Consider the following 23,809-nt stretch of genomic DNA (forward strand, 5'->3'; position numbering starts at 1 on the left):
TGCAATATTGTGGATGCAACAGATTTTCGTCCTTTGTGGGGGCGGAAGGGGGTGGGGCGAAATTTTGAGATATATGTTTTATAGTGAGATCTAACAGAAGTGCGGATACCAAATTTGGTTACTCTAGCTTTAATAGTCTCTGAGATTTGTGAATATCCCCAGATTTGCATTCCTTGTGGTGGCGGAAGGGGGTGTGGCGAAATTTGGAAACAAACTCGTCTCGGTCCGATATATTAGGAGTGTGGATACCAAATTTGGTTGCTCTAGCTTTTATAGTCTCTGAGATCTAGGCGCTAATGTTTTACTCTAAGCAAAGCCGCCTATGCTACGTGTGTGTTAGAGAGAGACAGGGCGAGAAAAAATGAAATTGTTTTCTTGATGCTGGCTATAATAATAATACGATCCAATTAAGATTCTGCAGTCTATAAGATATGGTCATTCTCTACGATTCTGCGTTTTTGGTTTTATCTTATCTTTAAAATTGTGGATGCCACAGATTTTCGCCCTTTGTGGGGGCGGAAGTGGGCGGGGCAAAGTTTTGAAATATTTTTGTAGCAGTGACATATCACAGAAGTCTGGATCCAAAACATCGTTGCTCTGGCTCTTATAGTCTTTGAGCATTAGGCGCTGAAGGGGACGGACAGACGGACAGACGGACGGACGGACAGACGGACAGACGGACGGACGGACAGACAGACATGGCTCAATCGACTCGGCTATTGATGCTGATCAAGAATATATATACTTTATGGGGTCGGAAACGATTCCTTCTGGACGTTACACACATACACTTTTACCACAAATCTAATATACCCCAATACTCATTTTGAGTATCGGGTATAATAACTTCATTATATTACGTTATTTTTCAAAAGGAGGGAGATGTAGTATGCTCATATTAAAGTAAAGTAAAGTATTCATTATTACGAATACCCACTGTACCGACGGTACTTAAAGAATACACACTGTAACACTTTGTTTCAGTGTTTACGTAACAATAAAGTCCCAGACATTCTGGGTGATCGTATTACGATTCACTCAAGAATGCCTCGAGCGACCCAAGTGCAGCGTCAGCATGTTCCCATGACTTGACGGCACTAATATACATGCATACACACATATATCTTCCCTCGCGCTCTCGCTGCCAACAGCGCTGAGCATATTCACACATATACATACTAACATATAAGAGATAAGAACACATAGTTCTGCCGCTCCGCTGCCGGCGTCACTGGCAGCGCAGCTCCGCGGCTTTTGGCTTACAAAAGCCCAAAACACAATTGTAAAATAGAGAACATAAACGACAATAAAAGAGATCGGAGGGTTGAGCCCCAACGATCCAGAAAAACGGATTGAACATCGATTTACATTGTATTGCCAAATGATCCAGACATTTCGTTGCTAGGAACGGAGCAGCTGTTGTCCCATATGTTACTGTTTTCAGGCGATAGTACCTGATCTCTTCGGATGGATTGCTTCTCCAGACTATCATCTGATGGAATTGATCCTCCGGATTCATCCACACTTGCCGGTACATCTTTTCTATGTCCGCTGTGAATACGTACTTATGAATTCGAAATCGTAGCAGAATGGACATAAGTTCGCTCTGAACGGTGGGTCCAGCCTGCAGAATGTCGTTCAAAGATTTCCCGCTTGTTGATTTGCATGAGGCATCGAATACTACCCGAAGCTTTGTGGTGGTGCTCTCAGGTTTGAGTACACAATGATATGGAATGAAGTAGTGCCTTTTGGGAACTTTTGATGCTGGCACAATCTTCATATGTCCTAGTCCTTCATACTCTTCCATGAAGTCCACATAACTCTTCCAAGTTTCTGTTGAGCTTCGCCGCTCCAACGCTAGGAATCTTTTTGTTGCGGTTTCCAACGACTCCCCCAGGGCTGAAGGGTGTTCGGAAAATAGGAGCTTTACAATAAAACGGCCGTCTGAAGCTGTCTGAAGATTTTCTATAAAATGAGCTTCACACCGTGCTTCCACTGGAGTGCGTGGTTTGTCTTCCGTCTCTAGATTGTCCAGAGTGCAGAATCTTTCCATGAGCTCGTTTACTCCCGTTGCACAAATGGGTGAGGAATTGTGGGCAGATTTGACTTTTCCTGCCACAATCCATCCCAGCTTAGCTGTTGATCTGGTAGCAGCAGCGAGTAGTAATGCTCGACTCCGATTTACATGTCTGTGGCTGAACAGATATAGTTTTTTAGGGGGCTTAAGAGGGCTAAGTTCGGGTTTTCAGATACATATATTGTTGTTGAGGAACCAAAATTGAGGCAAAAGCAATTAAAGTCAAGTATTTAAAACAAGACAGTTAAGTAGAAAATTGATTCATTAATCGGATAAAATTATGTGGGCAGGGCTGAGAGATCTAGATATCTAAAAATATTCGACGGAATATCAAAATTGTTTCTGCTTCGAACTGTATTGGAAAAAGCAATAATGCAGCTGGCTGGATGACAACAAAGCAATAATATAAGTCCAGTCCACATCATTGCAAAGCGACTGTCCCTGCATGGAGCAAACTGAGATCCTCGCCCGCATACAGCCAAAGCATGTCCATTTTCAAGGCGCGGTATGGACGACACAAAAATGTGACGTGTTTTCGGGAATTAAGAACAAAAGATTGTTATCCCCCCCTGTATCTTTCAGTGTAAAAGAGTTCGATGATGCGCTGGCCCAGGATAAGGTTGACCTAAAGGAGCTGCGCAGACTGACGTTTAATGGTGGGATATCACACTTCTGATAGGCGTAGTAATTCATGGACATGAATCCAATCCAATCCACAGGTGTGCCCGATGTACAAAGCTTCCGTGCACTCAGCTGGAAACTGCTGTTGGGCTACTTGGGACCAAGACGCAGCAGTTGGACGACCACGCTGGCCCAGAAGCGAGCCCTGTACCAGCAGTTCATTGAGGAATTGGTACTCCCCCCGGGACACAGCTGCAATGGAGCTGGAGAAGGCGACGGGGACGGGGACGTCGCTGTTGATTCAAGGGGCGTTGGCCTACAAGATCATCCGCTTTGCGAGGGGCCAGAAAGCGCCTGGAACACATTCTTCAATGACAACAAATTTCTGCTGCAGATCGGTAAAGATGTGAGGCGCCTGTGTCCCGACATCTCGTTCTTTCAGCAGCCCACAGAGTATCCCTGTGACATTGTGGTGCACAGTAAAGGCAAGCACGGGCGCCGGCTTCACAAACGGGTAGTGCCCACGGTGCTCAGCTCGGCGAACGTCCTGGCCTGGGTTACGTACAGGGCATGAATGAGATTGTCGGACCCATCTACTATGTGATGGCCTCGGATCCGGATCTCTCTTACCGCGCCCACGCGGAGGCAGACTGTTTCTTCTGCTTCACGGCTCTAATGAGCGAGATACGCGACTTCTTCATCAAGACTCTGGACGATGCGGAGGGTGGTATAAAGTTCATGATGGGCCTGCTATCTAACATGCTGAAGACTAAAGATATAGCATCTGAAGAGCCAAGAGCTGCCTCCGCAGTACTACAGCTTCAGGTGGCTCACCCTCCTGCTCTCGCAGGAGTTTCCACTGCCCGATGTGCTGCGAATTTGGGATTAGGTATTCTCGGACGAGCAGCGCTTTAATTTTCTCATCAAAATCTGCTGAACCATGATATTGTAAGCATGCGCTGACTTTCAACTGATTCATTTGCATTTACTGATGTATTTACTGATTTATAGAATCCAAAGGGAAGCAATTTTAGAGAACGACTTTGCCTCGAATGTGAAGCTGCTGCAAAACTATCCACCCATTGACATAAACGTTGTGATTACTCATGCAGTCTCCCTGGCGTAGCACTCACTTTTAGTGATACCACAGATATTACATATAATACCCGATTCCGGGTAGAGTCTGACAAAGCAATAATCCACAGTGTCTAGTTATCATGTTCAATAGTTGGAAGCCCAGGACCCAACAAAAGATCGAACACTAGCGCAGTTTCTCTGTTTTATACGTTACAATTTCATAATAAACGAATGTGCCGCATGTGTTAGTGTGGAGATTAAAAATGCGAAAACATATGTAAAATAGAGTGATCATAGCTCAAGTGTAATTTTGTGTTCGTGTGTGGCATCGTCAAAAAACACAGTAAAAAATATATATAACATTGGATTCCCGTTAGAGATTGATTACTTGGCCAAACGTGGGGCCGTATCCTTGCAAATCGTCTGAGCAATAAACTCCACCAGTGTTCGGGTCGGGCGGCCGGCCATTCCCTTGCGCAGATACTCGTATTCGAAGCCCTTTGTCACCATAACATTTGTGGCATCCTTTGAGGGAGAAAGTCCATAAGATCTGCGCCCCAACAAAGCGCCCCACAATACTCACAATATGCATCCACTGGCCACAGGGCACAAACTCACGGAGAAAGGCAGCGGCCTTGCAGGGACGTCCACCTCGGTCAATGCCATAGTTCTGCACATCGCTGCGTCCCCCGGCACGCACGGCCTTGCTGTAATATTTCCACAATGGGAAGCGCCACACACGATCTCCGGTATGCATGCTGGCGTGCTTGATCTGCTGCCACAGGATCTCCGAGTTGGTAAAGACCCCCGCAGCCGACTCATCCAGGGCCTGGCGCATGTAGCCCGAGCAGGTGCCGACGTCAATTATGCACTTGGGACAGAAGTTTTGCGCATACAGCAGGGCGTCTGCCAGGACCAGTACATCCTCGTGATCGGTGCTCTGGATCTCGATGGTCTTGCCGTTCATGGACTTGACCATGTCCCCAGTACGGACCGAATTGCAGCCCACTACGTTTTCACAAAGAGGTATCAGGCCGCGAATGTTGACCTAAGAACAGCACTATTATTCAAGGAGATATCATTTCTGTCCTGAGTACTTACCGGTAAACGCAGGCCAGCCACAGCTCGACAACAGGCCACCACAACGGCGGCCCCGGTCATGTCGCCACGCATATGGAAGAGCTCATGTTTCTCTTTCAGGCACAATCCTCCAGCATCGTAAGTCACGCCTTGGCCCACCAGCACAATGGGGCACAGGTGCCGTAGTAACTCAGCTCCAGGAAGATGGGTGGCTCGCACGAGGCCTTGCCAGGAAGGCGTGCATTGACTGGCTCTCGGCCCAGCCCTCGACCTTGACCTCCACATTGACACCGGATTTGCACAGCACCTCGACGACATTCTGCGCAAAAGCTGTGGGTGTGAGGAGGTTGGAGGGCATCTCCTGCAGCTGTCTCGTCAGGTTCTGGGCGGCTGCCTTCTGCAGACCAATGCGCCATCCTTCGAGGTCGCAGACCTCGTCTTTTCTTGCGTATAAGTCCAGCTACGGCACTGGAATCCTGTTCTGTGGGTTACGCAGCTCCTGGTAGAGCCAGATGCCCAATGCGGCCCCCTCGGCGGCGGACTCGGCGTGGCCGCAGTTTTCAACTTCGATTCTGTCGGTGTCCAGCTCGGCCAGGATACGGCAGGCGGCGGCCACGGAGCGACGGATCGCCTCCTTCTGTTCGTCGAGCACCTCGTAGGGATTGTAGCCGAGGCACTCCTTGCCGAGGCCGACCACAGAGTAATAGGGGATGCGCTCTGGCTCGATCGCGAAGAAAAGGCGAGCCTCGCCCCGCTTGGGCATGGGTCCGGACATGCGGAGGACCTCTAGCAATCGGCCGGCAGTCTTCTGGACATTGTACCGCCAACCGGCCGCGGTGAGGACGCCAGCATCATTGCGGTCCGTTTCGACGGCGAACACGCCGACCACAAGTCCGCGGGATGGAGGATCCGCACACATGTCCATCTGCTGGAGCTGCAACATCTGGTTTACCGCCTGCGAGGCGGAGCGGCGCTGGATAGCCTGGGGACTATCCAGGCGATGAATGTACTCCATGAGAAAGTGACACTCACTTCAAGGGCTATTTGGTCGGTACATTAAGGAAATTCGAACGGATCAGAATCTAAAAACGAGTGGACATCGGCCCTTCACTCACTACTGTTTTGGTTTGGCTGTCCTCGGAGGAGTAAACATGTCGAGTATGTATATCTTTGACAAATGGGGCTAACAAATCATGAACTCTTGAAGGGCCATGGTACTCAAATAGATGTGGCTCTGGATGAGTGTAACTTCCAGAAGGAAGCCTTTTCGTCCTATGAGCGTCCTTGATGAGCACCTAGATATCAGAGACCATGAAAGCTAGAGCAACCAAATTGTATATCCAGACACCTGGACCCGTCCGCCCCCACAAAGACCAAAAATCTGTGGCATTCACAATTAACGCAGAATCGTAGAGAACGCCATATTTACTAGACTGTCAAATGTGGATGAGATCGGATCGTTATTATAACGACCAAATCGCCTTCCACGCGCTTACTCATTCTCTCTCGATCTCTCTATCCATCTCACACACTCTTTCTCGTGCAGTGTGTTCGCTCTGGCGGAGGGAAGCGAGACAGAACGGCGGGCTTTTGTGTAAGAAAGAGAGAGAGGGAGAAAAGTTCCACTCTCCTATCTCATGACAAGTGCGAGCATAATTCAGAGTTAATTTCGTTCCCGCTCGTTAAAGAATCTTTTTTGTATAAGTGGGTGATAAAAAAGAAAGGTTTTTAAAATCAAAACGTTAGAGAATACAATTTATTTGGCATACGCCTAACTTTTAAAATATTTCAGCGAAAAATAAGTTTAATTTTACAATAAGGCATTGCCGTTACAAAGTGCCGTGACTAAATGATTCCTTTAAAGTTTCGATACTGCATCATTAATTCCTGAAAATTTAGAATAGTTTTTCTAAAATAAAGAGACCGAATAACTTGGGTGACTGCAAATTTGTATTTTACGACGACGAAAAAAAAAGGAGTGCGTGCGTTCGTTTTCATAGATTTTTCTCGACTTCTCTTCATATATTCAAACAATTTCTTCTGCGCCTATCTTACCTACGGTTGCAAAGCGGGGCGAATTCGCCAAGAGCGAGAGAGCGAGCTTATATTGCGCTCCCGCTTTGCCCTAGCCTAACTTACACTAGACTTCATAAAATACGATCCTAATAACAATTATTATACGCCAAATGGCGCTACACCGGCCCCGTTGAAGGCCGGGAAGGCTTCAAACCAGTGGCAGAAGAGCCAACTTGTGGATTGGCCTCCTGAACGTGGCTCCGCTGCTCGTCCTTAGGTCGACCACTCTGACCCTTCCGTCCTGCCCGGCGGTTGTAACGACCACCCTTCCGAGGAGCCCCTGTTGAGGGGGCAGGTTTTCCTCGGCGACGATTACGAGGTCGCCTTCCTTGATGTTTGGTTCCTCCTGGTGCCACTTGAATCTTATTTGCAATCCCAGCACATACTCCCGGGACCATCGCTGCCAGAACATTTGCCTGGCTGACGAGACAAGCCGCCATCGCTTTAAGCAGCTCAGACCCTCCTGGTCCGGGGTCCTGGGTGCTGGGGGTGCGATGAGCGGCCCGCCTGTCAGCAGGTGCCCGGGAGTCAGCATGTCTCCGTCGCTTGGGTCTGGGCTTAGGGGTCCTAGCGGGCGCGAGTTGAGTACCGCCTCGATCCCGACCAGCACGGTCTCCAGCTCCTCTGCGGTGAGGAGAGAGCTTCCGACTGCCCGTAGGAGTAGGCCCTTGGCAGACTTCACACCGGCCTCCCAAAGTCCGCCCATGTGCGGTGCTCGAGGCGGTATGAAGGCAATCTCGCACCCGCTTCTTGACGCAAATTCGCGTATCGCGTCCGCTTCCGCCTCTATCTTCCTCCGCAGTTCGCTGAAGTGGCGACTTGCTCCGACGAAATTGGTCGCGTTGTCGCAGTTCACGCGTTGCGGACATCCTCGACGACCGACGAACCTTTGGAATGCCAACAAGAAGGAATTAGTCGTCAAATCGGAGACAATTTCTAAATGAACCGCCTTGGACGCAAAACAGACAAATAACGCTATGTAGGACTTATAAGGGGGCCTTCCACGAATTTTCAGAGTCGTATAGACTGGGCCACAAAAATCAACGCCACATACTGAAAATGGGCGGAGAGCACGGAGCCGGTCTGCGGGTAAGTTGCCCATCATTTGGGTCTGGAGTAGCGGCTTGCATTTAAAGCAACGAATACATGACCTAACTGTCGCCCTGCAGACCGCCTGAGCATTCACTATCCAAATGCGTTGTCTAAGGATACTCACGAGTGCTCGTGGGCCGGCATGAAAACTCGTTTGATGCAGATAGCGAACGTATGTCTGCACAAACTGCGAGCGTTTTGTCAATAAAAAGGGAAAATTGGCATTATATGACATAGGAGCGTTAACTAGTCGCCTTCCAACTCGCAACAACGAAAAAGAGCACCATGTCCCAGACTCTTCATGGATGAAGGGATTCAAGCGCTGAAGACTGGGGCCTAACTTGGTGCCTTTACGAACCCTTTCAATATCTTCTTGAGACTCATTTTTCTGTGTTATTTCGACTATTTTTAGAAACGCCTCGTCGTATTCTACGGATGACGGAATTTTTCCAAAGTTGAGACTTTTGTCTTTGCATTTTCGGATGAAGCGGAACACGAAAACGAACACTCTTAGCAGTTTGAGGTGTGACGAGTATCCCTCGATTACATCCACTAAATAATTTGACTTGGCCGCGCCGGTCAGTGTGACCGATTTCTTCCGACTTTCCATCTGTATCTCTTCTTCGGAAAGCTCGAAGTGTGGATTTCTGGGCCAGCTCTCTTCTTCAAACTTTAAGAACTCTGGTCCACCAAACCAGATCGACTGCACGATTTCCTCTACGTCACAACCTCTCGAAACTATGTCTGCTGGGTTCTGTTTTGTTGGCACATGCCGCCACGTAGCTTCACTTGACCACTCTTGAATCTCCGCTACTCGGTTCGCAACGAATGTTGACAACGACGAAGGGTGGGATCTGATCCAATGAAGAGTAACTTCTGAATCTGACCAGAATATCACTTTCTTTTTTTACCAATAATTACCCGCTTTGGTTTGAGGGCTCTCAGTGCTCCAACTGGGGAGGGGCTGAGAGGCTGGGGTGTGAGCGGCCAGCAACCAAGCGCGTTGCTTTATTAATTTCAGTTTGTGGGCAGTATATGTCTTAATATTAATATATGTACATTTTTTTGTTTGTTTTTACAATTCAACTTTAAACGACACTCAAACACACTGGTACATATTGATGGCACATTAATTTACAAACATATAAACTGCAGCAACGAAACACTTGTAACCTCGACTAGGCCCGCAGTCACAAGGGGGGGGAAAGGGAAAAAGAGAAAAAGAGAGAGACAAAATATTCGGCACTTTGACGGAGGGACTAAACCTCGAACACGACTCGACTCCACAACGTTCACGACACGACTTTCCATTTAAGACAGAGACCCAGACTCGAGACCATTCCACGATCGGGGCAAAAGGCTCCAAAAGTACGAATTGTCAAGAGGGTGTCAAGTGTGTGTGTGTGGTGTGAGTCAAGAAAGTAAAGTGGGCCCACGCTCAAAAGTATGCTGTCTTTTATTTGTAATTCTCCCCAACTTAAAATTTGATTTGCAATCCCCTGTGAGTTCGTCAACTTGATGTTTTGTTGGCTGTAATGCGGTATGTGGTCTTCAGTCCCCTCTACTACCCTTGCCGCCTACTGAGGGCAGACGACTAGGAATGTAACATGTACATGTGGGCGGGCAGTTTATAGGGAACGTAGTTGATTTATGCGAAGACTTGCATTTTTGGCTCAATTTAGGCCGTAGTGGTGGGGTGTGGCGGCAACTGATGCTGATTTGAAAGTCGATTACGAAACCGATATTCAATTGTCAGCACCGTTGCCGCCGAAGATTTATCACAGATTGTAATAATTTTGTAGTGGGGTGTCGGAGAACCGCACTAATTACGATAATAACAATGGGGGGGGGGGGGGGGGGGGGCAAGAAGGGGTTAAAGAAATGAGATCGAAAATTCAGAAAGTGCAGTGTTGCAACACGTAGTCAATTGAGGAATAGATAAAGAGAAAAGGTAAACAATGCAGGTGCTTTGCGTGGAAATACACTAAATAAAAAGAGACAAACACTTGCAGAAATAACAATACAGATAAGTAGTAGACTGGAGTGGAGACGACGGAAAAACAGGTAATAAAAGAGATACTACACTGGAACAAAGACGAGACAATACAGGTACAATTGATTTACGTTTACAATATTACAATAAACATAACAATTTAAAATAATGTCTATATCTTTTTCTATAATTACAGGGAAGACAAGAAGCATCTGCCGGCATAGCAAAACACAATGCTTGTAAAGACATTGCGTTGCATACCGGCCGACCCCGTCGTCCCCCCTAGTCGTCGAAATTGGCGTCATCCAAAGTCGTCGGAAGTAGCTGCAATTAGCACCTCGTCGTCTTTGTGGCTGTGGCTGCCCTCTTGGAGAACCAGTGGCACTGGTCCGGCCACCAGCTGGGAGCCAGGAGTAGACGGCACACATATTACTGTGCCGTCGGTAATTGCGGCCCTAATGTAGAGCGAGTGGCACTGGTCCGGCCACCAGCTGTGGGCAATGGCGGACAATGACACACACATAACTCGAACGGCACAGGTCCGGCCGCCCAAGTGTAATGGATGTGTGTGTGTCTGAATGGCTGGCGGTAAGTATTTTAAGAGCCCTTTTTAATCGTATGTGTGGCTGATGGATTTTTCCTTTTCCAGGACCATAGGGCACTCTGAATGCCATGGCACTGGATCCGGCCACCAACTAAGGACGATGGTGGACAAAGACACACATAACTCGAACGGCACAGGTCCGGCCGCCCAAGTGTAATGGATGTTTGTGTGTGTGTGTGTCTGAATGGCTGGCGGTAAGTATTTTGAGAGCCCTTTTTAATCGTATGTGTGCTGATGGATTTTTCCTTTTCCAGGACCATAGGGCACTCTGAATGCCATGGCACTGGATCCGGCCACCAACTAAGGACGATGGCGATGGCATAACTCGAACGGCACAGGTCCGGCCGCCCAAGTGTAATGGATATTTGTGTGTGTTGATGTTTTATTTAATTGCTTTGATGGCGGCAGCGTCCGTTGTTCATTTTTGTTGTGGCATGCGATTGATATGCATTTGTCCTTTAATCCAATGCAGTGGCAGAGATGTGTCCAATTAGTACACAGCGTTCCAGGATATCTGGTTGTCAAGATGGTACCTCATGTTGCGGGCGTAGGCCTTAATGTCATCCATGGAGTCGTCATCTGTCCACATCTCATCGTCATCATTTTCTTCATCCGTTTCAGGATCCGTCTCTGGAATGGCGGCTGGCGTTGGCCCTAACGTTTTTTGTGGTGGCTGTGGAGCTGGGGCAACCACTGTTGCTGCTGCCATTGTTGGTGGATTTTCCGATGTTTCTGGAACTGCTGGAGTTGCCGTCACTGCATGGGATTGGATGAGCGAGGTGAGTAGTGACATCATCGCTTCCAGCCTCTTTTCCAATCGCGTCATCCTCTGCGTATTCTCCAACAGTGCCTGGCTGCAGGATCCCTCGCAAGATTGGCGTTTCGGCTTCATCTTCTGCCGGGAGCGGTTGTTGGCAAGCTGCTGCTGCTGCTGTCGCTGTTGTTGTTGTTCGCGCTGCGGCTGCTGTTGCAGCTGCTGTAGCTGCTGCTGTTGTTGTGCCTGGGAACGGCTCAATGGCTGCTCTGGACGTCGTCGCCCAGTGCGTGGTCCAGAGGCAGCAGGCGTCTGTTTTTATACCCGATACTCAAAATGAGTATTGGGGTATATTAGATTTGTGGTAAAAGTGGATGTGTGTAACGTCCAGAAGGAATCGTTTCCGACCCCATAAAGTATATATATTCTTGATCAGCATCAATAGCCGAGTCGATTGAGCCATGTCTGTCTGTCCGTCTGTCCGTCCGTCCGTCTGTCCGTCTGTCCGTCTGTCCGTCCCCTTCAGCGCCTAGTGCTGAAAGACTATAAGAGCTAGAGGAACGATGTTTTGGATCCAGACTTCTGTGATATGTCACTGCTACAAGAATATTTCAAAACTGTGCCCCGCCCACTTCCGCCCCCACAAAGGGCGAAAATCTGTGGCATCCACAATTTCGACGATACGAGAAAACTAAAAACTCAGAACCGTAGAAGATGACTATATCTTACAGAGTGCAAAATCTGAACCAGATCGTATAATTATTATAGCCTGAATCACGAAAACAATTTCACTCTTTCTCGCTCTGTCTCACTCTAACACACAGGTTTCATAGTCGGTTTTGCCAATTGCAAAATATGAGTTCAAGGATCTCACAACCCATAAGAGCTAGAGAAACCAAATTTGGTATCTACACTCCTGTTTCGTGTCAAAATTTCGCCACAGCCCCTTCCGCCCCCGCAAAGGACGAAAATCTGGGGCAACCACAAATCTCAGAGACTATTAAGGCTAGAGTAACCAAATTTGGTATCCGCACTTCTGTTAGATCTCACTATAAAACGTATATCTCAGAAATTCGCCCCACCCCCTTCCGCCCCCACAAAGGACGATAATCTGTTTCATCCACAATACTGCATATTCGAGAAAACTAAAAACGCAGAATCATAGATAACGACCATATCTATGAGATTGCTGAATCTGGATCAGATCAGATCATTTTTATAGCCAAAAGGAACAAATCAATTTTCAGTGCCTACGCAGCGCCCGACGTCACGCTCAGACTGATTTTCTGTCTCTCTCGCACGCACTCTTTGTCGTGTCGTTTAATATTAGCGGCGTCTGCCGGAGGAGAGCCATACTGACTAAGTATCGGGTATAACTGTAGAGTTGCGGTGTCCGCAGCAACTCACAGCGTTCCCCCTCGTTTTGTCTGTATTGGCTGCTGCTGCTGCTGCTTCTGCTTCTGCTGATGTTGTTGTCCTCTTCGTCGCCCAGGAGAGGAGACATTGAGTGGCGTCCATGCTGCCTGCTGCTGCTGTCCGCGCCAGGGATTGGCTGGCGTTTGAGCTGGCTGTTGCTGCTGCTGTCGGCGCCCTGGATGTGCTGGTGTTGTTCTTGCTGGTGGTGGCTGCTGCTCTGGCAATGGCTGCAGAAGCGAGCTGCGCTTGCGACGCAACTCCTGCATGGCCACTCGGTGGGACAGAAGGCGGCCCCTTGCTGCCTCTAGTTAGGTTTGTGTTTATCATTAGGTTTGTGTTTAAACTTTTGTGTTTTTACAAGTTAATGTTATTTATTGGCGTTTAAAATTAATGACATTTATTGGGGAGCAGAAAGCTTGTCGGTAGTAGTAGTGGTGGTGGGGGGGAAGGGACTTTTTGTCATGTCAGCGGGGGCACGGCACAGCACGGCACGGCACATGACAGACAGCACAAGAAAATAGGGCAACACAGAAAGAAAACGGAGATGGCGACACGGCAAAACGACACGAAAACGGTGATGGCACGTCCGACGATCGCGACCTCTCGAGCGGGCGGACGAGATGAGAGTGGCCTGGACGAGGTTCATGGTGGAACTCTCACATGTCCGCCAACTCCCATGCTCTCCACTCGAAAGGGTCCGATCGCCGATCGTCATTTACCGGTGCTCTCACCCCCGGTTCCACTTTCACTCACCCCAATATTGAGTGAGATGAAAGTGTTCCGAGGGCAGCAGCACCGACAAGTAGGCAATGAAAATTTGCAATGGCTGTTTGCATTAGTGGCTGTGTGTGTGTTGTTGTTGGCAAATGGCTCATGTCTAATGTTTCTCTGTGCTTTTTGTATTGGCTGCTCTGTTGTCAAGGATGGGATGGGATGCGAAGGGGATAAATGCCTGCTCCCGTATAACCGCCCGGATACTTTATACTTCCGGATCTTACGATCCGGGCGCGAGTAGCTCCGAAGGGACGACCGCATAGCATCTTGTGGGCGGTTGTAATGGCTTTGTTGGGGCGTTTGGCAGAGTGGCGATGGTTTGCAGTGTAAATTTTGTTCCTGCTCAGCCTCATTTGGTCTTTAGTTGCGATTGAAGTGGGTGGGGGGGGTGGGTGTGGAATTGGCTGGGCGTAAATTGCCGAAGTTGGCGACCGATAACACACTAGCATTGATAAATGCAATTCAAATTTGAATTGGCTTTTTGGTGTGTTATCGGTCAATGGTCTGGTATTTGCGTGGTATTTTTGGTGATACCACATGTCAGGGGGAATATGGGAATGGCAGATAGTTGGGGAAGAAGAGGAAAAAGTTAATAAAACTAATCAGAAAACTACTAATAATATACAATTAACTACAGGGAAAACTACATTAATTTACAAAAACTTATTTCTAATATCACAGGCAAGTAAAGTAACTAAAACTATGGACAAACTATCTACGGACATGCAAAAACTACAGAAACAACAGGATTGACATCTACAACAAATACATTGATGCAGACAAGGTAAAATAAACAATAATTGACATACATTTACAACATATAAACATATTAATCATATTTATTTTATTTCTAACAGGAGGACAAACAACAACGGAGCACCGGCGGGCATAACAAACGCAATGCGAACATTACGCTGTATACCGGCCGGCTCTGTTGTCCCCCTGTGTGCTGTTTATTGGCTGGCTGGATTCATGGTGTTGGCGTGCATCGTGGGCAAAGTTGGAGATGGCGAGCGGCTCTAGTCCGGCCGCCCACGTTGCATATGTCAGGTGGAGATGGCGCATCCAATCGAGTGGCACTGGTCCGGCCACCCGAGATGCATTATCCAGTGTGTTGGCGCTGGCATCGAAGTGTGATGCCAACGAGTCATGTTATTGGCCGCATCCGAGTGGCTGCTGGTCCGGCCACCAGGATGCGTTGTCGATTTTAATTGTTGGCCGCATCCAAGTGGCTGCTGGTCCGGCCACCAGGATGCGCTGTCAGTTGGATTGGCCTGGCCTCCTCGGCCACGTTATCGTCAATTTGTAATGGCGTTTTGGATGGCTGCTGGTGCGGCCATCCAGATGAGGTGTTTGCTTTGGCTTTGGTTTTAATTTGTGTTTATTTGCAGGTATTTGTCGGCGTTTGGATGTTGCTGGCGACCCTTGTCTGGTTGGTGTTGGCGTGAAGACGTTTGCAGGTGAGTGTTTGTATGTTTATTGGAAGCCTCCTTCATGGTTATCCTTCTTTTGCAGGATTTTCTGGCGTCTGGCGGCTCAACACCGAGCCATCCCGCCCTCACATAATTGGCGTGAGAGACGGGTGCGACCCAGTGGAGCGGCAACAGGCCTCAGCATCTGCATCGTCGTTGGAATGGCTGCTGTTGGTTGAGAGTGGCGTAACGTCATTGTGATGGTGTGGTGGCAGCGTCATCAGAAAGAGGCCTCCTTTTCCGCCCAATTGGCAGGAAATTGTCAATGTTGGTGGCGAGGCAGCTTCTTGTTGGTCAGCTCTGTCTGGTGATTAGCAGGTAAGTGTGGATTTCATGTGTTTTGGCCGTTTTTCGTTGTTGTCTGTATTGACGTCTTTTTCTTCGTTGCGGTGGCTGTCTCGGGAACGACGATTGGGCACATCAATAGGCACCGCCCGATAGCATGCTTTCGCGTGCGCTGGCGATTTGTGCCCTCCATATTTCGAACAGGCCATCCAGCGCGTCGAATGGATCGTGGTCGGTCCATTCGTCGTCATCCTCGTCGTCAATTGCTTCGCAGTCCATATCGGATTCAGAGTCCGATATGGCTGCGGCGTCATGGTGCGTATTTGGTGCTGGTCTTGGTGATGGCTGTTCGGATGCTGCTGCTGCTGCTGTTGTTGTCTGTAGTGGCGGCACTCCTCCCGTGCTCTCGTCCCTTGCCTGCAGCAGGTTTGTCAGTTTTGTTGTAATTGCTGCCAGTTTTTCTTCCAGCTCTCTAATTTTACCGGCATATCTTTTCAGATTATGGGCACAGCTCCCATCGCACTGGGCGCCTGGCTGCTGCTGTATCTGGGGTTGGCGTGGCGTCGGAGCACGATTTGGGATCGGCTGCATCGGCTGGACCCTTTGGTATTGGCGCCCCTCGGCCAGTGGCTGGGGATGTTGGTTGCGATGCTGTAGCTGTTGCCGATGCTGCCGACCCAGACCGCGCTGACGTTGCTGCTGCAGCTGTGGGTGGAGTGGCTGTGTGGGTGGCTGCTGTTGCTGCAACTGTCGCTGTAGTGGCTGCTGGTGACGTTGTGGTGGCTGCTGGAGACGATGTGCTGGCTGTTGCTGCTGAATTGTCTGTTGCATTGGCTGTGGCTGCTGCCGTAGTGGCTGAGGCTGCTGCTGCTGCCGTCGATGCTCCTCCTCCCTGGCGACCCTGTGGGCCAGGAGCGTATTGACCACGGTCCGGTTTGGGGGCGATCTCAGCCTCGAAGAGGTTGAATTGACGGCTGCGATCGAACCGATCGGTGATCGCCCGAGTATACCGGACCGTGTACCCCTCGTCTTGCATGCAGTCCCGGAACCAGTCAGAGGGCGTGGAATGGGGAAGATGGTAAGGGTGTGTGTATTGGGAGTGGCAATAGTTGTGTTGGTGTTGGTTATGGCGATGGTGCTGGTGTTAGTGGCGGTGACGGTGTTGGTGTTTGTCTTTGTGTGTTGTGTTTGCTGCCGCTGCTGGTGATGGCGGCCCCGTCGTCTGGCCTGCTTCCTCTCACCCTCCTCATCGTCGCTCTCACTGTCGATGAGGGCGCGGCGTCGTTTCGGTGTTGGTGGGATTGGCTGTGATTGCGGCTGTGTAGTTGTTGCTGTTTGTCTTTGTGTAGGTGCTGGCTGGGCTATGGCTTGAATCGACCCGATGCTCGAACTCGAACCAAGTTCGATTCGCAACGGGTTCGATCCGGTCATGTGTGTGTGTTTCGCTGCCCGTTGGCCGTTTTGGCGCTCTGCTCCTGCGCGTCGGCTTGCCAGCTCTCCTCCGTCTTCTCCCTCTCCGGTTACTCCCGAACGGTTTTGAATGTTCGAGAGCGTGAGAGGCGGGAAAAGCGGCAGCGAGAGCGGCGTCCTATCGGCCTTTCCCTTTTTGCTTGGCGGGTTTTTGGAATTTGGCGGGGTTGCGGGACTTGCAGTTGGTATTTTTGGTATTGGCGCTGCTGTTGCTGCTGAGGCGGCCGTCGCTGCCGCCTCCCATCTTTGTGCCACCTCCTCCTGGCACTGGCGGAAGCAGAATTGCTCGCCGCTATGCAGCCGGGAGTGGAGGGGCATGGCCTGTATTGGACTGGCTGTTTTGATGGGTCTCGAGGGGGGAGTGGCGGGTACTCACACACTGGGTGACTGTGGCGTCGGCGCTCTGCATTGGCTGGGGCGTTTGTGTTGGTATTGTCGCCTGCGCCGAGGGCTCTGCTGCTGCTGCTGCTGCTATTGGCGGTGTTGGTGTTGTTGGCTGCTGCTGTTGCTGCTAGTGCGCCTCTGCGGGCCGCTCTGCCGCCGTCGCTGTGGCGTCTATTCGACCCTCGTCTGGCCATTCCTCTCGTCATAGTGTTGTTGGTTTGTGTGTTGGCGATTTGCTGTCTGTTTGTTGCTCTTTTCCCCTATTAAAAAGTCTCTTGTGTGTGTGTGTTTGTGTTTAATGTATTTGTTGGCACTTTCTGTCTCTTTACACAGTTTTCTCTAGTTAGGTTTGTGTTTATCATTAGGTTTGTGTTTATCATTAGGTTTGTGTTTAAACTTTTTGTGTTTTTACAAGTTAATGTTATTTGTTGGCGTTTAAAATTAATCACATTTATTGGGGAGAAGAAAGCTTGTCGGTAGTAGTAGTGGCGGTGGGGGGGAAGGGACTTTTTGTCATGTCAGCGGGGGCACGGCACAGCACGGCACGGCACACGACAGACAGCACAAAAAGAAAACAGGGCACAACAGCAAGATAACGGAAATGGCGACACGGCAAAACGACACGAAAACGGTTTTGGCACGTCCGACGATCGCGACCTCTCGAGCGGGCGGACGAGATGAGAGTGGCCTGGACGAGGTTCATGGTGGAACACTCATATGTCCGCCAACTCCCATGCTCTCCACTCGAGAGATCCGATCGCCGATCGTCATTTACCAGTGCTCTCACCCCCGGTTCCACTTTCACTCACCCCAATATTGAGTGAGATGAAAATGGTCCGAGGGCAGCAGCACCGACAAGTAGGCAATGAAAATTTGCAATGGCTGTTTGCATTAGTGGCTGTGTGTTGTTGTTGGCAAATGGCTCATGTCTAATGTTTCTCTGTGCTTTTTGTATTGGCTGCTCTGTTGTCAAGGATGGGATGGGATGGGAAGGGGAAATTTGGCCTGCTCCCGTATAACCGCCCGGATACTTTAAACTTCCGGATCTTACGATCCGGGCGCGAGTAGCTCCGAAGAGACGACCGCATAGCATCTTGTGGGCGGTTGTAATGGCTTTGTTGGGGCGTTTGGCAGAGTGGCGATGGTTGGCAGTGTTCGTTTTATTCCTGCTCAGCCTCATTTGGCATTTAGTGGCATTTGAAGTGGGTAGGGGGGGTGGGTGTGGGATTGGCTGGGCATAAATTGCCGAAGTTGGCGACCGATAACACACTAGCATTGAGAAATGCATTTTGAATTTAAAATGGCTTTTTGTGTGTTATCGGTCAATGGTCTGGTATTTGCGTGGTATTTTTGGTGATACCACATGTCAGGGGAATATGGGAATGGCAGATAGTTGGGAAAGAAGAGGAAAAAGGTAATAAAACTAATCAGAAAACTACTAAAAATATACAATTAACTATAGAAAAACTACATTAATTTACAAAAACTTTTTTCTAATATCACAGGCAAGTAATCTAGCTAAAACTATGGACAAAACTATCTACGGACATGCAAAAACTACAGAAACAACAGGATTGACATCTACAACAAAAACATTGATGCAGACAAGGTAAATAAACGATAATTGACATACATTTACACACATATAAACATATTAATTACAATTTATTTTATTTCTAACAGGAGGACAAACAACAACGGAGCACCGGCGGGCATAACAAACGCAATGCGAACATTACGCTGTATACCGGCCGGCTCTGTTGTCCCCCTGTGTGTTGTTTATTGGCTGTCTGGATTCATGGTGTTGGCGTGCATCGTGGGCAAAGTTGGAGATGGCGAGCGGCTCTAGTCCGGCCGCCCACGTTGCATCTGTCTGTTGGTTTGGTGCAGCAGACCGAGTGGCACTGGTCCGGCCACCCGAGATGAATTGTCCAGTGTGTTGGCGTTGGCATGAAGTGTGATGCCAACGAATCATGTTATTGGCCGCATCCAAGTGGCTGCTGGTCCGGCCACCAGGATGCGTTGTCGATTTTAATTGTTGGCCGCATCCAAGTGGCTGCTGGTCCGGCCACCAGGATGCGCTGTCAGTTGGATTGGCCTGGCCTCCTCGGCCACGTTATCGTCAATTTGTAATGGCGTTTTGGATGGCTGCTGGTGCGGCCATCCAGATGAGGTGTTTGCTTTGGCGTTTGAGTTTTAATATGTGTTTATTTGCAGGTACTTGTCGGCGTTTGGATGTTGTTGCTGGCGACCCTTGTCCGGTTTGTGTTGGCGTAAAACAGCAGGTGAGTATTTTGTGTTTTTATTGGCAGCCTCCTTCATGATTCTCCTTCTTCTTTTGCAGGATTTGCTGGCGTCTGGCGGCTCAACACCGGGCCATCCCGCCCTCACATAATTGGCATGAGAGACGGGTGTGACCGAGTGGAGCGGCAACAGGCGCCAGCATCTGCGTCGTCGTTTGGAATGGCAGCTGTTGGTTGAGAGTGGCGTGACATCATTGTGATGGTGTGGTGGCAGCGTCATTCCGCCCATTTGGCAGGAAATTGTCATTGTTGATGGCGTGGCAGCTCTGTCTGGTGATTGGCAGGTACGTGTGATTTCGTGTGTTTTGGCAGTCTTTCTTTGTTGTCTGTATTGACGTCTTTTTCTTCGTTGCAGTGGCTGTCTCGGGAACGACGATTGGGCACATCAATAGGCACCGCCCGATCGCATGCTTTCGCGTGCGCTGGCGATTTGTGCCCTCCATATTTCGCCCAGGCCATCCAGCGCGTCAAATGGATCGTGGTCGGTCCATTCGTCGGATTCAGAGTCCGATATGGCTGCGGCGTCATGGTGCGTATTTGGTGCTGGTCTTGGTGATGGCTGTGTGGATGCTGCTGCTGCTGTTGTTGTCTGTAGTGGCGGCACTCCTCCCGTGCTCTCGTCCCTTGCCTGCAGCAGGTTTGTCAGTTTCGTTGTGATTTCTGCCAGTTTTTCTTCCAGCTCTCTAATTTTACCGGCATATCTTTTCAGATTTTGAGCGCAGCTGCCATCGCACTGAGCTGCTGGCCGTTGCTGTTGCTGGTGTTGGCGTGGCGTCGGAGCACGATTTGGGATCGGCTGCATCGGCTGGACCCTTTGGTATTGGCGCCCCTCGGCCAGTGGCTGGGGATGTTGGTTGCGATGCTGTAGCTGTTGCCGATGCTGCCGACCCAGACCGCGCTGACGTTGCTGCTGCAGCTGTGGGTGGAGTGGCTGTGTGGGTGGCTGCTGTTGCTGTAACTGTCGCTGTAGTGGCTGCTGGTGACGTTGTGGTGGCTGCTGGAGACGATGTGCTGGCTGTTGCTGCTGAATTGGCTGTTGCATTGGCTGTGGCTGTTGCCGTAGTGGCTGAGGCTGCTGCTGCTGCTGCTGCCGTCGATGCTCCTCCTCCCTGGCGACCCTGTGGGCCAGGAGCCGCTGCCTGGCTGCCTTGTAGGCGCTGCAGCCCTTGTAGGCGCTGATGTGCTGGCCCTGGCAGTTGGCGCATTTGGGATTTGCAGCCCTTGGCTTGCTGCACTCCGTCGTCAGGTGCCCGCCCGCGCATTTCATGCAGACAGCAGCTCGTCTACAATATGCGCGGGTGTGGCCAAACACCTGACATCGATGGCACTGGGCAGGGTCACGGGAGACTCCAAGTCTCTCAACCGTGACGGGCCTCCCACCCAGGCGTCTCAGCTTCAACACATCGTATTGGTTTGGGGGCGATCTCAGCCTCGAAGAGGTTGTATTGGCGGCTGCGATCGAATCGATCGGTGATCGCCCGATTATACCGGACCGTGTACCCCTCGGCCTGCATGCAGTCCCGGAACCAGTCAGAGGGCGTGGAATGGGGAAGACCTCGGATGAGGATCCTCAATCCTCTGTCCTCCACAGGCTGATGCCCGAACTCGCCGTGCCGGATGTCATTGGCAATGGCAAGGGTGTGTGTATTGGGAGTGGCAGTAGTTGTGTTGGTGTTGGTTATGGCGATGGTGCTGGTGTTAGTGGCGGTGACGGTGTTGGTGTTTGTCTTTGTAATTGCGTTGGCGTCATTATTTGTATTGGTATTGTCAGTATTAGTATTAGTAGTGGCAGAGGCAGAGGCAGGGGCAGGGGCATGTGTTGGCTGTGCAGATTGCGGCAGAGAGGCAGGAGCGGCAACTGTGTTGGTGCTGGCGGTTTTTGTTGTCCGTTTCTGCTGGTTTTGCTGTTGCTGCCGCAGCTCGTGTTGCCTCAGCTGCTCCTGGACAATGGCCTCCAGCTCCTCCATGGTTTGCCTCTTTTTAATAGGCCTCTTGATTGGCGGTCGCTGCTGGTGTTGGTGGTGATGGCGGCCCCGTTGTCTGGCCTGCTTCCTCTCAGCCTCATCCTCATCGTCACTCCCACTGTCGATGAGGGCGCGGCGTCGTTTCGGTGTTGGTGGGATTGGCTGTGATTGTGGCTGTGTTTGTGGTAGTTTAGTTGTGGCTGTTTGTCTTTGTGTAGGTGCTGGCTGGGCTATGGCTTGGATCGACCCGTTGCTCGAAATCGAACCAAGTTCGTCTTGCAACAGGTTCGATCCGTTCGTGTGTGTGTGTGGCTGCCCGTTGGCCGTTTTGGCGCTCTGCTCCTGCGCGTCGGCTTGCCGGCTCTCCTCCGTCTTCTCCCTCTCCCGTTACTCCCGAACGGTTTTGAATGTTCGAGAGCGTGAGAGGCGGGAAAAGCGGCAGCGAGAGCGGCGTCCTATCGGCCTTTCCCTTTTTGTTTGGCGGGTTTTTGGAATTTGGCGGGGTTGCGGGACTTGCAGTTGGTATTTTTGGTATTGGCGCTGCTGTTTTGATGGGGCTCGAGGGGGGAGTGGCTGTGGCCGTGGATATGTCGGCCATGGCAATGGCTGGGTACTCACTCGATGGGTGACTGTGGCGTCGGCGCTCTGCATTGGCTGGGGCGTTTGTGTTGGCGCCTGCGCCGAGGGCTCTGCTGCTGCTGCTGCTATTGGCGGTGTTGGTGTTGGTGTTGTTGGCTGCTGCTGCTGCTGCTAGTGCGCCTCTGCGGGCCGCTCTGCCGCCGTCGCTGTGGCGTCTATTCGACCCTCGTCTGGCCATTCCTCTCGTCATAGTGTTGTTGGTTTCTGTATTGGCGATTTGCTGTCTGTTTGTTGCTCTTTTCCCCTATTGAAAAGTCTCTTGTGTGTGTGTGTTTGTATTTAATGTATTTATTGGCACTTTCTGTCTCTTTACACAGTTTTCTCTAGTTAGGTTTGTGTTTCTCTTTGGTTTGTGTTTAAACTTTTGTGTTTTAAAAAATTTATGTTACTTATTGGCGTTTAAAATTAATGACATTTATTGGGGAGAAGAAAGCTTGTCGGTAGTAGTAGTGGCGGTGGGGGGGAAGGGACTTTTTGTCATGTCAGCGGGGGCACGGCACGGCACGGCACACGACAGACACCACAAGAAAACAGGGCAACACAGAAAGAAAACGGAGATGGCGACACGGCAAAACGACACGAAAACGGTGATGGCACGTCCGACGATCGCGACCTCTTGAGCGGGCGGACGAGATGAGAGTGGCCTGGACGAGGTTCATGGTGGAACAGTCATATGTCCGCCAACTCCCATGCTCTCCACTCGAGAGATCCGATCGCCGATCGTCATTTACCGGTGCTCTCACCCCCGGTTCCACTTTCACTCACCCCAATATTGAGTGAGATGAAAACGGTCCGAGGGCAGCAGCACCGACAAGTAGGCAATGAAAATTTGCAATGGCTGTTTGCATTAGTGGCTGTGTGTTGTTGTTGGCAAATGGCTCATGTCTAATGTTTCTCTGTGCTTCTTGTATTGGCTGCTCTGTTGTCAAGGATGGGATGGGATGGGAAGGGGATAAATGCCTGCTCCCGTATAACCGCCCGGATACTTTAAACTTCCGGATCTTACGATCCGGGCGCGAGTAGCTCCGAAGAGTCGACCGCATAGCATCTTGTGGGCGGTTGTAATGGCTTTGTTGGGGCGTTTGGCAGAGTGGCGATGGTTGGCAGTGTTCATTTTATTCCTGCTCAGCCTCATTTGGTCTTTAGTGGCATTTGAAGTGGGAGGGGGGGGTGGGTGTGGAAATTGGCTGGGCGTATATTGCCGAAGTTGGCGGCCGATAACACACTAGCATTGAGAAATGCAATTTAAATTTGAATTGGCTTTTTGGTGTGTTATCGGTCAATGGTCTGGTATTTGCGTGGTATTTTTGGTGATACCACATGTCAGGGGAAATATGGGAATGGCAGATAGGTGGGGAAGAAGAGGAAAAAGGTAATAAAACTAATCAAAAACTACTAAAAATATACAATTAACTACAGAAAAACTACATTAATTTACAAAAACTTATTTCTAATATCACAGGCAAGTAACTAAAACTATGGACAAACTATCTACGGACATGCAAAAACTACAGAAACAACAGGATTGACATCTACAACAAAAACATTGATGCAGACAAGGTAAATAAACGATAATTGACATACATTTACACACATATAAACATATTAATTACAATTTATTTTATTTCTAACAGGAGGACAACAACAACGGAGCACCGGCGGGCATAACAAACGCAATGCGAACATTACGCTGTATACCGGCCGGCTCTGTTGTCCCCCTGTGTGTTG

The 23,809-nt window shown here is 49.9% G+C and overlaps 2 pseudogenes; one reads left to right on the forward strand and one right to left on the reverse strand.

Moving 5' to 3' along the window:
* Window positions 1-2,562: 2,562 nt before the first annotated feature.
* On the forward strand, window positions 2,563-3,824 carry LOC6604071 (annotated as a pseudogene).
* Window positions 3,825-4,049: 225 nt separating this feature from the next.
* The window catches only part of LOC6604070, a 30,110-nt pseudogene continuing 10,350 nt past the window's right edge, over window positions 4,050-23,809 (reverse strand).

The sequence above is a fragment of the Drosophila persimilis genome, unplaced genomic scaffold (genome assembly GCF_003286085.1).
Source record: "Drosophila persimilis strain 14011-0111.01,24,50 unplaced genomic scaffold, DperRS2 tig00001810-arrow-arrow-pilon, whole genome shotgun sequence".
NCBI lineage: Eukaryota > Metazoa > Arthropoda > Insecta > Diptera > Drosophilidae > Drosophila > Drosophila persimilis.